This window comes from Stegostoma tigrinum, chromosome 3 (genome assembly GCF_030684315.1).
Source record: "Stegostoma tigrinum isolate sSteTig4 chromosome 3, sSteTig4.hap1, whole genome shotgun sequence".
NCBI classification, from domain to species: domain Eukaryota; kingdom Metazoa; phylum Chordata; class Chondrichthyes; order Orectolobiformes; family Stegostomatidae; genus Stegostoma; species Stegostoma tigrinum.
In genome coordinates this window covers 105,895,216-105,912,751 of record NC_081356.1, presented here as the reverse complement: position 1 = coordinate 105,912,751, position 17,536 = coordinate 105,895,216, and the positions used below count along the sequence as shown (strand labels likewise).

The 17,536-nt window shown below is 41.4% G+C and overlaps 1 protein-coding gene across 2 annotated transcripts in view; it reads right to left on the bottom strand.

Annotated features, from left to right (window-relative positions):
* Positions 1–17,536, bottom strand: part of iqgap2 (IQ motif containing GTPase activating protein 2) — a 328,015-nt gene that overhangs the window by 251,146 nt on the left and 59,333 nt on the right. The window contains exon 1 of one of the 2 annotated variants that reach the window (XM_048527159.2): positions 14,219–14,406. The exons of the other annotated variant lie outside the window; for it this stretch is intronic. The gene's annotated coding sequence lies outside the window, so the exon portion shown is untranslated. Of the gene's footprint in view, positions 1–14,218; positions 14,407–17,536 lie in introns of those variants that run through there. 2 annotated transcript variants of the gene reach the window in all.

Below are 17,536 nucleotides of genomic sequence, written 5' to 3'. Positions count from 1 at the left end.
GTATAACACACTACAAGCACTCAGGCTCCTGTTAAGTGCAAGCTTATGAATAGTTGGGGCCTTGATCCTAAACGGTTAAAGGTAATGCATATGGGAATTCATTCTAATTGCCTTCTATTGATCCATCTCTGACAAGTTGAAGCAAGGTGTTGCTGAAAATGGTGGGGTTGGTGGGCAAGATGTTGGGGGCGGTACAAATTCCCTAAATTACCAGCAATCTGCACTTTGAGATCTATAGCCAATGCTGTACAAAGGCGCAGACTATTTTTTTAAGCTAGGCAATCTGATTACGCTGTTAAAATCACTGAAAAGCTGTGCTTTCTTTGCCTTAATTATTTTATTTTCCTAACAGACAGAAGTTATGCTGATGCACTTAATTCCAACATAGTTCTTTTTCACAACTGCATTGGTTTCCCTCACTGCAAAACGGCTGTGATACTTTCAGTTGCAACATTTCAACTTTAAAGACATGAATGAGCATTCAGAGCAGCAAAGTTCAAAAGAATGCCCCAAGCAATGGGGTGCGAAAAATAACCTTCCTGAAAGCACAGAGTTTGCCTGTCCGTAGAAATTCTCAAGGCCTTCTGAAAATCAACAACTAAATAAAATTCCATAACTACATCTGTTTTCATTATACTTAGCTCCAGCATGTTCTGCCGACAGCCAACACAAAATAAAACAGAATTTTCCTCTTACATACAATAAAGCTTTACCTCATAAAACTTCACAAATGGAAAACAAGAACTTAGTCCACAAGCAGCTGATGTTTTTATGCTCTTTCAATGAATGAGATCATTATTGGCAAGGACAAATTGCCCTTGAGAACGTGGCAATGAGCTGTCTTCTTGAATGGCAGTAGTACTTAGGGTGTAGTAACACCCCACAGACCTTTTAGGAAGAGGGTTCCAGGACTTCAAGTCAGCAACATAACTCCAAGTCGGGGTGGGGTACAGATCAAACAGAAACTTTCAAGGGCATAGCTGGGGAAGGTGTCATTCCTATGTATCTGCTGCCCTTGTCCTTCCATGTTGCAGTGGTCACAGGTTCGAATGGTGGAAGGAGGCTGGAGCCAGTTGCTGCAGTAGTTGGCGATGACATTGAACGTTTAAGGCAGCGAATGGACTGTTGGTCTGAAATGGCGTAAATTCGAGCATCGTTGGATGGTATCATTGAGCCAAGTGAAGAATATTCCATCACATCTGATCTGCACTTTGTACACAATGGAAAAATTCAGGAAGTCTTGAATTGGGTTCTGCATGAGAGTTCCCAGCTTCTTGCCTGCACCTGCAACAGAGTATTATATGGCTGGTACAGTGGAGTTTCTGGTCAATAACAACTCCCAGGATCCTCTCTTGTTGGAGAGAGCCATTGCCTGGCATCAGTTCGGAAGAAAAATTCTTTGCCACTTATTAGTCCAAGCCTGATAGTTGTCCAAATCTTGCTGAACATAGAATCTAAATCTTTTTCAAAATTCAATGGCACAATCAAAATACCAACCCAGCTCTGAACGCTGTTGGTGTAACTATCCTCATGGATTTTATCACGGCACAAGGCTGCTCACCACCACCTTCTCAAGGTTAGTTAGGCATGGGTGAAAAAACACTAGCCAAACCAGTAATGCCCACATCCTGTGAACAAATAAAGAACAAAACAAAAGCCTGTTTCAAAATCTGTGGAATTAGAAATGACACCATTCCAGGAGAGTGTAGCATGCTCGATTGGCACCTTCAACATTGACCATCTTCTCCACCATTATAAATTGGCAGCAGTGGGCACCATCTAACATGATGCACTGCGGTAACTCAGCAGGGTCCCTCTGACAGCACCTAACAAACCTGTGACCTCTACCACCTAGAAAAACAAGGGTAGAAATGGTAATATCTCCCCTCCAAGCCCCACACCATCCTCACTTGTAACTATATCACTACTCCCTCAATGTCACCGGGCCAAACACCTGGAACTTCATTCTTAATGGTACTGTGACCACCCCTAGACCTCAAGGACTGCAGTAATTCAAGAATCCAGCTCAGCACTACTTTATCCAGGGTTAATAAATGATGGCCGAGTGATGCTCAAATCCTGTGAGCAAATAAAAAAAACGCAACTCGAATATTGCGTCGTCTTCAGCAAACATCACTGGTGAAGCAGAAGATGGCTGGAGCATAGAACCCTTTCCCGAAGAACAGTTACAGCAACATCTGGCAATCTGAGATGATCAGCCTCCAACAAATGACAAACATTTTTTCCCTTTGTCCTAGATATGATGCTAAACAGCAGCCAGTTTTCTCACCAATTCCTATTGATTTTAATTTTGCTAGGGCCTCTTGATGCCACACTTGGTCAAAAGCTGATTTGTTGTCAAAGGCAGTCACACCCACTTTACCCCTTAAATTCAGCTCTTTTATCCACATTTGGACCAAGGCTGTAGTGAGGTCAGTAAACAAGATATTTTTGAGTAAGTAAGTGCCATTTGATAGCGCTATCAGGGACACTTGCCAGCACTTTGGAGCTGATTGAGAATCAAGCGATGGGGCAACAACTGATCGAGTTAGATTTGTCCTGCTTTATGTGGAGAAGATAATTTTCCACATGGTCTTACGAGGCAAGATTGAGCAGTTTAGGCCTACACACAAGTTTAGAAGAATGAGAAGAGACTTAATTGAGGTATATAAAATGCTAAAAGTGATTAACAAAGGAAACAGAGCAAAATGTTTTCCATTTTGGGGGGTAATCTAGAGTGAGAGGTCATTGCTTTAGGCAAAGGAATGGCAGATTTAAAACAGATCAAAGAGCAATTACTTCTCTCAAAAGGCTTGAGTGTTAATGGAATCCACTACCCAAGCATGCAACAGATGCGAGGGCACTGAATAAATTTAAAGGAGGAGATAAACAGATATTTAATCAGTCATGGGTTAAAGGATTATGGTGAGTGAATAGGAGAGTAGAGTTGAGTGTGAAATGAAATCAGCCATTATTGTATGAAGTGTTGGAGTAAGGTCAAGGCGCTGAATACCCTACTCCTACTCCTGCTCCTGGATCTTATGGTTCTAGAGATGCCTGCTATCCAAGTGTAGCCAGAATCAGCTCGCGGAGAGATGCAGCTATAATAAAAACAAAGAACTACAAATAAAGCAAAGAACTGCAGGTACAGGAAACCTGATCAGAAATCGCACACCTGGCAGCATCTGCAGGGAGAAAGTAGAATTAATGGTTCAAGTCCAGTGACTCTTCACTAGAACTGTTAGTAGCCGGGAAAAGGTGGCCAGAAGACAGATAGTCGGAACTATGGCAAGTGAGGCTTTGAGGGGTCTGGAGTCACTGTTGAAGACTCCCAGGGTGATTCCCTCAATAACTTTTAATCTCTGGTTTGGTGTTCCCAGCTGACACAGGATATACAAACATATGAATTGGGAGCAGAAGTGGACTCTTTAGACCCTCTAGTTTCTCCTGCCATTCAGTAAGAACGTGACTGATCAGTTTGCTTTGAATTATAAATTTCCGTCTATAGTCATTAAACTTCGATTCCCTTGCCCAACAAGAATCTACCTCCACCTAAAGTATCCAATGACCTCTCCTCTACCATCTTGTGAGGTAGAGATCAAAAGCCGGCCGACCCTCAAAAAAAATCTGTAAGCTAAAAGAGCAATCTCTAATGTGTAAACAGTGCTCCAAATTCTGAACTCTCAGAAAGGAAACATGCTTTCCACATCTACCTTGTCAAACCCATTAAGGATCTTATATACTTCACAACTTCACAGAATTGATACAATTTAGGAGGCTATTTGGCATATTTATGTCTGCACTTAAACTCTGGCATTAAACAAAATGTTCATGAAAATTTCCAGCCTCTACCCCATAATTCCACATATTATTTGAACAGGTACAACAGTCTAGCATCTTGAATGCCTCAAGTCAAACTACCTTGATCACACTTGCAGACATGGCATTCCCGACCCCAACAACTCACTGCACAAAAAAGTGCTTTTTTTTGGTTTACTTCTATTTTTAAAAAAAAGATAAATTTTATGCCCTCTGGTTCTCGATCCTCTTATGAATGGGAACAGTATATCCCCATCTTCTCTATCCAGCACCCTCATGAACACCTCTATCAAATTGCTGTGTCAGAAAAGTTACTCCTGACTCCAAACCTCCAGTGGAAGCAAGCCCATGTGGCCTCTCTTTCTTAAGACATTCTGCTCATTCCAGGTATCAATCTTGCAGAGTTCTGCAGTCACTGGACCCAAAACGTTAATTCTTTTCCCTCCACAGATGCTGTCTGACCTGCTGAGTTTTTTCAGCAATTTCTGCTTTTGATTCTGATTTCTAGCATCCCCAGCTCCTTTTTTTTGAGCAAACTCATGAACCATCTGAGCCACTTCCAATGCATTTACATCCTTCATTAAAGAAAGGGGTCAAAACCGTACAAAGTAGCCGAGATGTGGTCTCACTGTTATTCTGTATAAGAGAAGCATTTCATGTTCAATTCCATTTATAAATCAGAACAGCATTCCATTAAACCTTCACTACTGGCTGCACATGACTCGTGCACTACAACTCCTAAATACTTCTGCACCTTAAATGGAAAGCCACTGTGGAAATCTGAGTAATACTCCAGCAGCAAGAGTGAAAAACAGCAAAGTAAACAACCACACTTTTTCCCCACTCTTCCTCCCCCCCATTGTATTCCATGTGCCAGATTTTGTTTCACTCAGTCACCAATCTACGTCCATCAGTTCTGTGGAAGGGTCACCGGACCCAAAACGTTAACTCCGTTTTCTCCTTCACAGATGCTGCCAGACCTGCTGAGCTTTTCCAGCAATTTTGTTTTTGTTCCTGATTTACAGCATCTGCAGTTCTTTCAGTTTTTATGCCTGTCAGTTGGGCTCACAGAGTGCTGTGCTTGTATGTACTGGACATTACATTCATTGTCTACAAAGAACAGAGCCCTGTGTGTTAATGTACAAGCACTCTCATGTTTCAGTTCCATATATAATGTGTAACAACCATTTGCCAGTTTATTTCTTAAGGCAATACCCTGACCAAATCAGTGTCTGCCTGCCTGGCTCAAAATTAAAATAGTCAGCACTAATGGATGCATACTCCAATGGTGATGCCTTAGTCAAAAGCAACTTGCCTACCAAGCACCACTCTTCTCATGCAGCGCAAATGTTGGTTTTCCACTAAAATTTGTATTCTTGCACAAAATCCTAATGACTAAAAGATGAAAACTTCCACAAAATGTTTATTTTTTCTGCAAGTTCTGTTCTACCAAAACAACTGGATTGATTCAGAGTGATGCCACTTGCACAAAAACATGTTGACTCTCCCCAATTGTCTACCTTTTTAAAAAAGTGCTCAGCTATAATTTACTTCATGAAATTAGCAAGCTAGCTAGTCCATAGCATCACAAGTACATTTTACAATATACTTGCACAGTACATCTTTCATTACCAGTCAGACACCAAGCATTTCCTAATTCTGTTGTAAAACGTGAGTATCAGTGACAAGGCCAGCCAGCATTTGTTATTCAGCACTAATTGCCTTTCACAGGTGAAACTGCACCATGTTCTGGAGCTCCTGCAGTACGTTTGCTGTGGGTACGCCCACGATGCTGTTACAGAATGGTGACTGAACATTTTGACCAAGTGACAGGGAAGGAATGGTGATATATCATTCCTAGTCAGGATAGTGCATGGCATGAATGGAAACGTGCAGACAATACTGGTCTCAGACTGCACCTATGCTTCTAGCTCATATAGAGGTCACAAATTTACAAGGTGTCATGAAAGCAGCTTTGGAAACTGCTGCAGTGTGCTATGTATATCGTATGCACCACTGCAAAAGTGCATGAGTACTGGAGGAAACAAATGTTTAAAGATGGTGGAAAGCATTCAAAGAGGATGAAGAATTCTGCTGTGTCAGGCTGTGTCTGCTGTCTTAGGCTATGTCAACAGTGTCATGTCCTACAGGAGTTGCGTGCATTCAGAAAAACAAAGTGTTCCATCATATTCCTTATAGAACTTTGTAGACGACGAAGTAGGCCACTCATCGCATCAAGAGTACTCCACCATTCAATGAGATCATGGCTGATCTGATCATCCTCAACTCCACTTTGCTGCTTTTTCCCTATAACTCTGCAGTTGTTACTGATGAGAGATCAGTCTCTCTCAGCCTTGAATTACTTAACAACCCAGCCTCAACAGTTCTCTGCAAAGAAATCCAGAGTTGTTACCCTCTGGAAAAATTCCTCTTTGTTTTAAACGTATGACCCTTTATTGAGATTATGCACACTAGCCCTAGACTCTCCCACAAGGAGAAGCAATCTCTCTGCTTCTACTCTCTTGGTCCCTTAAGAATTGTTCATTTCAACAAGGTCACCTCTCATTCTTCTAAATTCCAATGAATAAAGTTCCAATCTACTCAATCTCTCCTTATAAGACAGTTCTCCAAATCCAGCAGCAGTCTAGCAAAATCTTCTAACTGCTTCCAATGCCACAATATTTTTACATTGATAAGGGTCAAAACTGTTTGCAGTATTTCAACTGTGGTTTGATTAGTGCCTTGCATAGCTTCAGCAAAACTTTCTTACTTTTATACTCCATTTCGTTTGGAATCAAAGCCACTCTTTCTTAATACCCACTGAATTTTGATGCTAACATTTCATGGTTCTTGTGTGAGGACTGCCAAAGCTCTATTCCGTAGCTTTCTGCAATCTTTCTCCATTTAAATAACATTCAACTACTTGATTTTTGCTGCCGATGTGCATAATGTTACATTTCCTCATGTTCTTGGATAATTGGGGCTCTTTCTGGGGTAGGTGGGACCTCCACAAGCAAGATGGTCTTCACCTGAAAGAGAGGGGTACCGATATCCTGGGGGGGGGAAATTTGCTAAGGCTGTTCGGGTGGGTTCAAACTAATTCAGCAGGGGGATGGGAACCAAAATTGTAGTTCAACTATAGAAAAGGTTGAGAGTAGGGTGGGCCGAAATAAAGTTTCAGGGAAACAAGATGCCAGCAGCATCCGGAATAAGGTGGGTGAACTTGTAGCATGGGTTGGTACCTGGGACTTCGATGTTGTGGCCACATCAGAGACATGGATAGAGCAGGGACAGGAATGGTTGTTGCAGGTTCCGGGATTTAGATGTTTCAGTAAGAACAGAGATGATGGTAAACGGGGCGGAGGTGTGGCATTGTTGGTCAAGGACAGTATTACAGTTGCAGAAAGGATGTTTGGAGAGTCGACAACTGAGGTAGTATGGGCTGAGGTTAGAAACAGGAAAGGAGAGGTCATCCTTTTGGGAGTTTTCTATAGGCCTCTGAATAGTTCCAGAGATGTAGAGGAAAGGATAGCAAAGATGATTCTCGATAGGAGTGAGAGAGACAGGGTAGTGGTCATGGGGGACTTCAACTTTCCAAATATTGACTGGGAACACTATAGTTCGAGCACTATAGATGGGTCAGTTTTTGTCCAGAGTGTGCAGGAGGGCTTCCTGACACAGAATGTAGATAGGCCAACAAGGGGCGAAGCCACATTAGATTTGGTACTGGGTAATGAGCCCGGCCAGGTGTTAGATTTGGAAGTAGGTGAGCACTTTGGTGATCGCGATCACAATTCTGTTATGTTTACTTTAGTGATGGAAAGGGATAAGTGTATACCACTGGGCAAGAGTTATAGCTGGGGGAAAAGGCAATTACGATGAGATTAGGCGAGATTTAGGGAGCACAGGATGGAGAAAGAAACTGCAGGGGATGGGCACATTAGAAATGTGGAGTTTATTCAAGGAAAAGCTCCTGTGTGTCCAAGATAAGTATGTACTTGTCAGGCAGGGAAGAAGCTGTAGAGTGCGGGAGCCGTGGTTTACGAAGGAGGTGGAATCTCTGGTCAAGAGGAAGAAGGCGGCTTATGTTAGGATGAGATGTGAAGGCTCAGTTAGGGCACTTGAGGGCTACGAGGTAGCCAGGAAAGACACAAAGAGAGAGCTCAGAAGGGCCAGGAGGAGACATGAGAAGTTGTTGGCGGATAGGATCAGGGTAAACCCTAAGGCTTTCTATAGGTATTTAGGGAATAAAAGAATGACGAAAGTAAGATTAGGCCCAATCTAGGATAGTAGTGGTAAGTTGTGTGTGGAGTCAGATGAGATAGGGGAAGCGCTAAATGAATATTTTTCAACAGTATTCACTCTAGAAAACGACAATGTTGTCGAGGAGAATACTGAGATACAGGCTACTAGACTAGGCGGGATTGAGGTTCACACGGAAGAGGTATTAGAAATGCTTCAGAAGGCGAAGACAGATAAGTCCCCTGGGCCGGATGGGATTTATCCTCGGATCCTCTGGGAAGCCAGGGACGAGATTGCCGAGCCTCTGGCATTGATCTTTAACTCGTCATTGTCTACAGGAATAGTGCCAGACGACTGGAGGATAGAAAATGTGGTTCCCCTGTTCAAGAAGGGGAGTGGAGACAACCCTGGTAATTATAGACCAGTGAGCCTTACCTCAGTTGTTGGTAAAGTGTTGGAAAAGGTTATAAGGGATAGGATTTATAATCATCTAGAAAAGAATAAATTGATTGGGGATAGTCAGCACGGTTTTGTGAAGGGAAGGTCGTGCCTCACAAACCTTATTGAGTTCTTTGAGAAGCTAACCAAATAGGTAGATGAGAGTAAACCAGTTGATGTGGTGTATATGGATTTCAGCAAGGCGTTCAATAAGGTTCCCCACAGTAGGCTATTGTACAAGATGCGGAGCAATGGAATTGTGGGAGATATAGCAGTTTGGATCGGAAATTGGCTTGCTGAAAGAAGACAGAGGGTGGTAGTTGATGGGAAATGTTCATCCTGGAGACCAGTTACTAGTGGTGTACCGCAAGGGTCGGCGTTGGGTCCACTGCTGTTTGTCATTTTTATAAATGACCTGGATGAGGGCGTAGAAGGATGGGTTAGTAAATTTGCAGACGACACTAAGGTCAGTGGAGTCTGGATAGTGACGAAGGATGCTGTAGGTTGCAGAGAGACATAGATAAGCTGCAGAGCTGGGCTGAGAGGTGGCAAATGGAGTTTAATGCAGACAAGTGTGAGGTGATGCACTTTGGTAGGAGTAACCAGAAGGCCAAGTACAGGGCTAATGGTAAGATTCTTAGTAGTGTAGATGAACAGAGAGATCTCGGTGTCCATGTACACAGATCCTTGAAAGTTGCCACCCAGGTTGACAGGGCCGTTAAGAAGGCATACAGTGTTTTAGCTTTTATTAATAGAGGGATCGAGTTCCGGAACCAAGAGGTTATGGTGAAGCTGTACAAAACTCTGGTGCAGCCGCACTTGGAGCATTGTGTACAGTTCTGATCACCGCATTATAAGAAGGATGTGGAAGCTTTGGAAAGGGTGCAGAGGAGATTTACTAGGATGTTGCCTGGTATGGAGGGAAGGTCTTACGAGGAAAGGCTGAGGGACTTGAGGCTGTTTTCATTAGAGAGAAGAAGGTTGAGAGGTGATTTAATTGAAACATATAAAATAATCAGAGGGTTAGATAGGGTGGATAGGGAGAGCCTTTTTCCTCGGATGGTGACGGCGAGCACGAGGGGGCATAGCTTTAAATTGAGGGGTGAAAAATGGAGGACAGATGTCAGAGGTAGTTTGTTTACTTAGAGAGTAGTCAGGGAATGGAACTCTGTGCCTGCAATGGTAGTAGATTCGCCAACTTTAGGTACATTTAAGTCGTCATTGGACAAGCATATGGACGTACATGGAATAGTGTAGGTTAGATGGGCTTGAGATCGGTATGACAGGTCGGCACAACATCGAGGGCCGAAGGGCCTGTACTGTGCTGTAATGTTCTATGTTATATTCCACCTGCCAAGCTTTCGCCACTCACTTCATCTGTCGGTATCCTGTTCCAGACTCTCTCACTCACCACTTCCCTTGCCACCTATTTTTGCATCATCTGCAAACCGTGCTTTTATATTCCTCATCCAAGTCACCAATACAAATTGTAAATAATTGTTACCCCAGTATTGAAATTGAGGACCTTTTACACCTTATTAAAAAACTAATTTATGTGACAAGGTGGGAACAGTGGGACTTGATTTCTAGTACATTACCCCAGCGAATCTTAACACAAATCAGTCCTCACTGAGCTCTGGAGGAAACAAGCACGGTTTTGTCAAATCTTTCTTTAAAAGACAACATACTCAATCCAGGTATCAATCTAAGAAACCTCTTCTGAAATGCTTCCTAAGCCTTGACATACCTCCTTAAATAAGGGGACCAAATCATATACAGCATTCAAGATATTAAAAGCAAATAAAGGACCCAAACCTATCTACAGTATTCAAGATTGCAGTCTCAAAGCCCTATATAACTGAAACAACATCTGCACTTTTAAATTTTATTCCCTTCATAATAAGTTAATCTTCTTAATCATTTGCTGTAGCCACATACTAACCTTTAAAACTCAGTGACTAGAACATTTAGATGCCTCAGCACCTCAAAATTCTACAGGCGTTCCCTGCTTAAAACAATAGTGTATTCTACTCTTGCTGCCAAACTGAGGAACGCCACATTTTCCCACACTATATTTCACCTGCCAGATGTTTTACACACTCATTTAGCCCAGTCTGAACATTTATGTTTATTACCTTTATTGCAGTTTTTAAGTCATCCAAAAATTTAGACTCCCTGTCTTTGCCTCATCTATGCCATCGATAAACGTTCAGAGTCCAGGATGGTCCCTGCACGGCCTCATTTGTCTCATCCTGGCAATCTTTGAATTTGCATCCCCTGACTATTGGATTATTAGACTAGTCTTCCCACTGCTCTACTATTTGTATGTAAAAAGTCCTGGTGGGAAATTTACATTCTATTTGTTTAAAAAAAGGCAAAATGCAAAATACTAAAAATAACAGCAATAGCTAAAGAAATGTAAAAACATTAAGCGCACTCTGGAAAACTGAAATGACTGTTTTTGTTTAAATTGTTAATTTGTGGAATTTGGGTGCTGCTGGCAAGGCCAGTGTTTGTTACCAATCTCTAACTGGCTTTGGAAAGCTGGTGGCGAGTCACCTTTTCGAACCGCTGCTGTCCACGTGATGTAGGTAGACTCCATGTTGTTGGAAGGTGAGTTCAGGATTTTTACCCAGTGAATATTAAGGAGCAGCCACGCAGTTCCTGGTCAGGATGGTGAGTGGCTTGGAGGGGAACTCGCAGGTGGTCATATTTCAATGTATCCACTGCCAATGCTCATTTATGCTTGCCCTGCCAACTGTTAAATGAAGACAGGTGGATGGCATAATGGATTATCGGTAAAAGTGGATGATACTAGCTAACTTCGTTATGTTCAACATTCATAGCCTTTTCATATTTAATAAAAGGACTTGGGGCAAAAGCATACAATTATAATTCAGGTTCTGTTGCTAAGTTTGTTTTACGTGTGTCTACAATTTGATGAAATATGATCCGATAGAAAAAGTGCACAAAAGGCTTTGCAAATGAGTTATAATTCTACAGTTCGGGGTTTAATAATGATGCTAACAGCTGTAACACAATTTTTTTTTCCTTTATACCTCGTTATAACAGATACAGCATCTTTGCAACCTTAGGAGAGAGAGGTCACTGGGTTCAGTTCCTAAAGGTGTGCAGGTCGGGGTGGAGGGTGGGGGTTGTGGTCATGTGGACCAACTCATGTAGAACACACACAGAACAGAGAAGGGCAGCAGCTCCAAGTCAATAAGAAGTCAATGTGCCAATACAGCACCTAGCCCAACAAGGCAGTTCAGTATTTTACTCATCTAGTAATTAGCAATATTGAGGACTGGTGGCTTAACAAAGAATCTGATTGTCAGATCATAGGTTTGAGACACTACTTGTTTTATGACTATGGACAAATTATGAAGAACATGAAGGCCTGCATAGTTTTGATTGTGGATGGAATCTAGCTCTATCTTCTCAATCATTTTAGGTAGCAGCCTACGATACATGATCAATTTGAAAAGCTCCTATTATCTCTCCAACTTTGGAATAGAGCCATCCGATGCCACTTTTTTTCTTGCTGTTGCTCTGCATGAAGTAGTGCGTGATTCCAGTAAGTTTCTAGTCCAAGAGCTTATTTTTTTGCATTCTAACCTTCAAAATATTTTAGATGCATCAGGTACTAGGAACACAATTAGACTAACAAATTCCAGTCATAATGAATACTTTATTGTATTTTGTTTTCAAATTAAGCAAAGAAACATACTCAAAGTGAACAGTGTATTATAAAATCAGAGTAAGAAAGTTGTTACGAGGTTAAATAGTCAACAAGCAACGTCTCCAGCTTTCTATCCCATGACCATTTTTATGCCATTCACATGAACACAATCCATTTCACCACTTCTTTCCCCCCCAACACACACTTTTTCCTCTTCCTTACCCCTTCAACTTACATGTTTTTCTATTCCTTTCAGTTTTTGCTCAATAAAAGTGATTATAATAGTATTACCATTTTCAGTAGGCTAACTGCCAAGTTCAGCTTCAAGCCTTTGCCTATTCTACATCCTGTTAATCAAGTTAATTAAGAATCTGACCAAAAACGCACAATTAATCAGGCTTTCAGGGACACAGTATGCGAATAAAACAATCCACATTCAACAACTTCAGGCTGTTAACTGCTACGTTGCAAGCAATTAGAATTCAAGTTGTGTGGAAGGCTCATCAGCAGCACGAGACACTTGAAAACCACAAGCCAGTGTTCTGGAAGCATCCAGTGCATACCACCACCGCCCCCCCACCTTGGCTTTAGCAATCTGGGCTGCATGCATATTGCTGCCTTGAAATGACATCATTCAAACATCGACGTAACAAAGAGGGGGGGGGGGGGGAGAAACAGACTACCTAGATTCAACTTGCAAAAATCCAGTACACTTTTGCAGTTTTTCGCTATCCTCTGGACTACTGACCAATGGCTAATCCCAAAGGTTTGTACGGCATGATTTAGTAAAATTTCTGTTGTTCAAAAGAAACATCTGTTTCACTTAGGAGGCAGGATTCTAGGAAAAGATTTACCACACAATCATAGAATTAGTTCACCATTATGCAAGAGAGATATAAAGAGAGAATACACAACAGGGATTAGACAAAGTTCTCACTTCAGTAAGCAGGGGGGGGAAGCAGAGAGGAGACAGACAGTGAGAATGAGAGGCAGAAAAAGATAGACTTGTGGGTTCTTAGGCTGATCTTGCTACCAATCATCATATTTTCCAATCATCAATAATGAAAAAAATAGCAGTACTACAATCTGGTAATACAAGTTAAATTAGGCTTTGACTAGGCAACAGTGGCATAGCCACATAACACAATCTGGGCTCAAGCCAAGAATTTTCCAGTCTCAATTGTACAATCATATGGAGGCCAGAAGTTTCACACAAGGAGGCAATAGCTCTCTTAATTCACGAAGGAAACCCCCACTGCTGGACAGATGACTCAGTAGATCTTAACATGTTTCAAATTAACTTTTCTGCCAACGATGAAAATGTTTAACCTTGGGGGATTAAAAAAAAAAATCAGTAATTCAGAGCCAGCAGTTGCAGCATTAAGTCTAACACTCACCAGTGTAAAACTATACCTCTGGGTTTAGACACCTAGCAAAAAATGTGGAGTTGTTTAATAACTGAACCTCACTGCTTTATGGAAAGAGCCATTGCATTACTCACTTTTGTCACATTTTAAAGCTTCACGAACTCATGACTAGCTACAGGAAAAGGCAAAGGTTCAAATTTCACCAGAAATGTTGTTGAACTAGCAGATCTCATGACAAAACTGGCAAAACAGCTTGGCTGCGGGTTAAAATTCAGTGATCCATAATATTTGGGAAAAGTACCTTAAGAGAAATACATTTATAGATGTCTTTTTGTAACAAATGCGAATTCAAACATTATTGCCAGGCATTGAAAAACAGTTTTAAATTTGAGAATTCTAAAAACCTAACATAGTAATTCTACCTATGCAAAGATGATTTTTAAACATGGATTAATAATACAAAACAAACAAACAAACAAACAAATACAGTCTGTGGTCTCGGACACAGATCTGTATCAAGATGGTAAAGCTGCCAAAGAAAAAGCTACTGCCTACGGGAAGAATGACCTTGATGTATTGAGTTAATGGGTTTTACCCACAGCATTGGTAAAGGCTGGTATCAGACACCAGGGACTTTGTGGGCAAGGGAAACGGTTTTTTAAAAACGTACCTTATTCTCAATTGCTGGAATTCACTGTAATGGTATTCCAACGTACCAGCACTTTTGGGACCATCGAGTCAGTCGTCTCCTTCAACGTAAACAGCGATTCAGATAAATTCAAGGGGAAAGGCTTCCCTAAGTTTGTAATACCTTTGCTTTAGGCCAACTGTAGTAAACGGGAGGGCATGTGCAATGGTAATGCATTTGTTAGAACAGGAGGGATGTAAAAAATTCTTGAAAAGTGTAACCTCACATGTCAAGAGCATAACATAATTGATTCAGTTTACAAATCTCAGGTGAGCAGCTTGCGATGAAGAATAGCTATAGTCAAATAAGTCATGAATGCTAGATTTACATTGTTAGGTGGGTGAGGGAGGAAAAAGTGGAAGTTAGATTTAACATACATTAACTACTTACCCAATTGTACTGTCAGCTGATGCCCAGTGAGTCCTAACATTGAATCATTAATCAGTTGTCAAATCACATTAGCTAGTCACCATTTCAAATCTAAGGTCATAGTACGGAGGCAGCTGACCATGAATCATTTTCGCAATAACCATCTAAAATTTTAGTGAGGGAAATGAAGGCATAAAGGAATAGCTCACTGCCAGAATTAGTCTAAAGCACTTAGTCTATAGTCTAACTATAGGCTCAATCTTCTCCGAAGAGTTGATAACTGGAGATTTAATACAACAATAACTTTCTTGATTTTTAAAGATGGTATCAACTCTGACTGAAAGCCTATTTCAGATCACAGAAATATCTTCAGACCAATAAAGGGCTTGCACCTACATGTAACACCCAAGATACTTAAAGTAGATCAGCCCAAGGTGAAAGTGCCAGCAATGTCAGGTGCATCATTTGGCAGATCTAAACAAAATCCAGGCCTAAGGGCAGAGATCAGTGATTAAGAATAACATTTCAGATAGTCTGCTGTATCTTGTGCTTTAAGTCAAAATTGCCACCTACACATTGCAATACAGGTTTGAAGTATCCTCAGGCAGTCAAAGCCTGCACACTCACTGTATCCAAGGTTGTTTTCTCCTTAGCTCTAAAGTTTTACAGTTCCTTATGTACACTTTGTGTCTGTACATAATTCTTAATCAAATACAAGTCCTTAGTGGAATGTTCAAGATCTCTCTCTCTCTCACCACATGCTCATTCTAGACTGGTGTATCTTCTTCATTACTGATATCAGAATCAAAGAACAAAGAAAATTACAGCGCAGGAACAGGCCCTTCGGCCCTCTAAACCGGTCATCTATTTTCTGAGGGCCTGCGTCCCTTTGCTCCCTGCCCATCCATGTACCTGTCCAGATAGGTCTTAAAAGACACTATCATGTCTGTGTCTACCACCTCTGCTCACAACACGTTCCAGGCACCCACCACCCTCTGCGTAAAGAACTTTCCACGCATATCTCCCTTCAACTTTCCTCCTCTCACTTTGAATCATGAACTGTAAACCATGAGGCAACTGATCACTTTAGATCATATCTCCATAAATTTCTCTCTACCCCATCTACATTATTCCAAAGCGTTCACTTTGATGTACTTGCGTAGTCTTTGTAATCACCGTCACCGTTAGTAGCATTATTTTCATTATCACTCATCACCGACTTCTCCTCCCACCTGCTCCAAAATCTGCATCTCTCAGGTTGAGAGAATCTCCAGGCGTCTTAAATTTGGTCCAAGTTTCCCAAAGGATGATGGTGCTCTGTACTCTGGCTTGTGTAGGTATGCTGTCCCATATTGTATAATAACTACAATCGATCTCACTCCTCGAGGGTGTTGACTTGCTTACCGAGTTGGTTTGTTTTTGTTCAGATGTTTCATCACCATGTTGAATGCCATCATCAGTGCAGCCTCCAATGAAGCAATGTTATTCCACTCCACTTGGAATTTATACTGTCCAGTCTGTTATGGTAAGTTGCGTCATTTCTGGTTTTGATCTCATTCCTTAGCTTGAGTGAGATCAATGCCTTCTTGTTCACTCTAAATGACTTCAGACACTTTGACAAAATAAATTCTCGGCTGATCCATTTGTCAGATGACTGCAGGTTTTGACCTTCCTGTCCCTTAACCAGACTTGGTGCTCTGACTATGTTTCTATCTTGTGTCTAGAGTTGTACCAACGCAGCTGTTTATTTGTTAAAGGTGTTTTATGCTTGTGGCCTTCAGAGTTTGCATTTGGCTTCATGTCGTGTTTTAGAATTGGTACGCCTGTTTTTAATCCTCCTTCATATGAAGCAATACTGCTGGCTAGCACCCATCGCTGAACGTTGTTCCTCCAAAACAGTAAAGCTAATTCCCAATCTGGATTCTTATGTAGTGACTTCGCAGTCTTGACCGCACTTTCTTCCAGTATTTGACTGAGAACTTGTCACCTATTTGATGCCAAGATAACAAAGTATAGAGCTGGATGAACACAGCAGGCCAAGCATGTGCTCTTAAGATGCCGCTTGGCCTGCTGTGTTCATCCAGCTCTACACTTTGTTATCTCGGATTCGCCAGCATCTGCAGTTCCCATTATCTCTAACCTATTTGATGCCTACCTCGAAAGACTGATCCTAGAATGCTCACTCACAAATGGAGATCTATTCTCCAATACTAAATTCTTCCAGGAAACCTTGAAACATGAGCATCCTTTCCCGATAAAGTAATTGCCTCTAAAAGGTACTTAGCTGTGCATCACACACATTTAACGTGACAAAATGCAATCCCGCATGCTTTTAAGTGCTGGTTTATCACACTGGTCGTTGCATTCTTTCTCCATAGGATGCCCAATGCAAAACATCCAGAGGATTTCTCTTCACATTAACTTTGGTTTGATGATTGTATGATCAGACACCAGTAAATCTTCCACGATTAGCAGGTATTGCTCCTGTTCCTGGTACACTGGACTATGTTTCAGCCAGCTTTGCAGGCTTGTGTCTCTTACTTTTCTATGCTCCTGGTCAAATTTCTCAGCTGCACAAATTGGCCAGGGTCTGCTCTCACTTGCTTATAATGTATGGGTTATTATTATGGAATTGTCAGAGAATTGCAATCTACTTTTGCAAAATTAAGTAATCTTTTTCTGCTCAATCCACAGCTGCAATCGAGTGTATATTTGCCATTACCGGTACTTTGCCAGAACATGTGGTATACAATTGTTGCATCCCATCAGCCGAAGTCCAATTCTTTTCGTGTGTAGAGGTCTCTTTTTTTTGAGATTTCTTTCTATCCCAACAATATTACAAAACGCTCAAGGTCTGTCTCAATGTGATATTTCAGTTACTGGAGGTTGGCTGCAAGCCTTTCAAATTGCTTATGACTGTTAACATTTCAT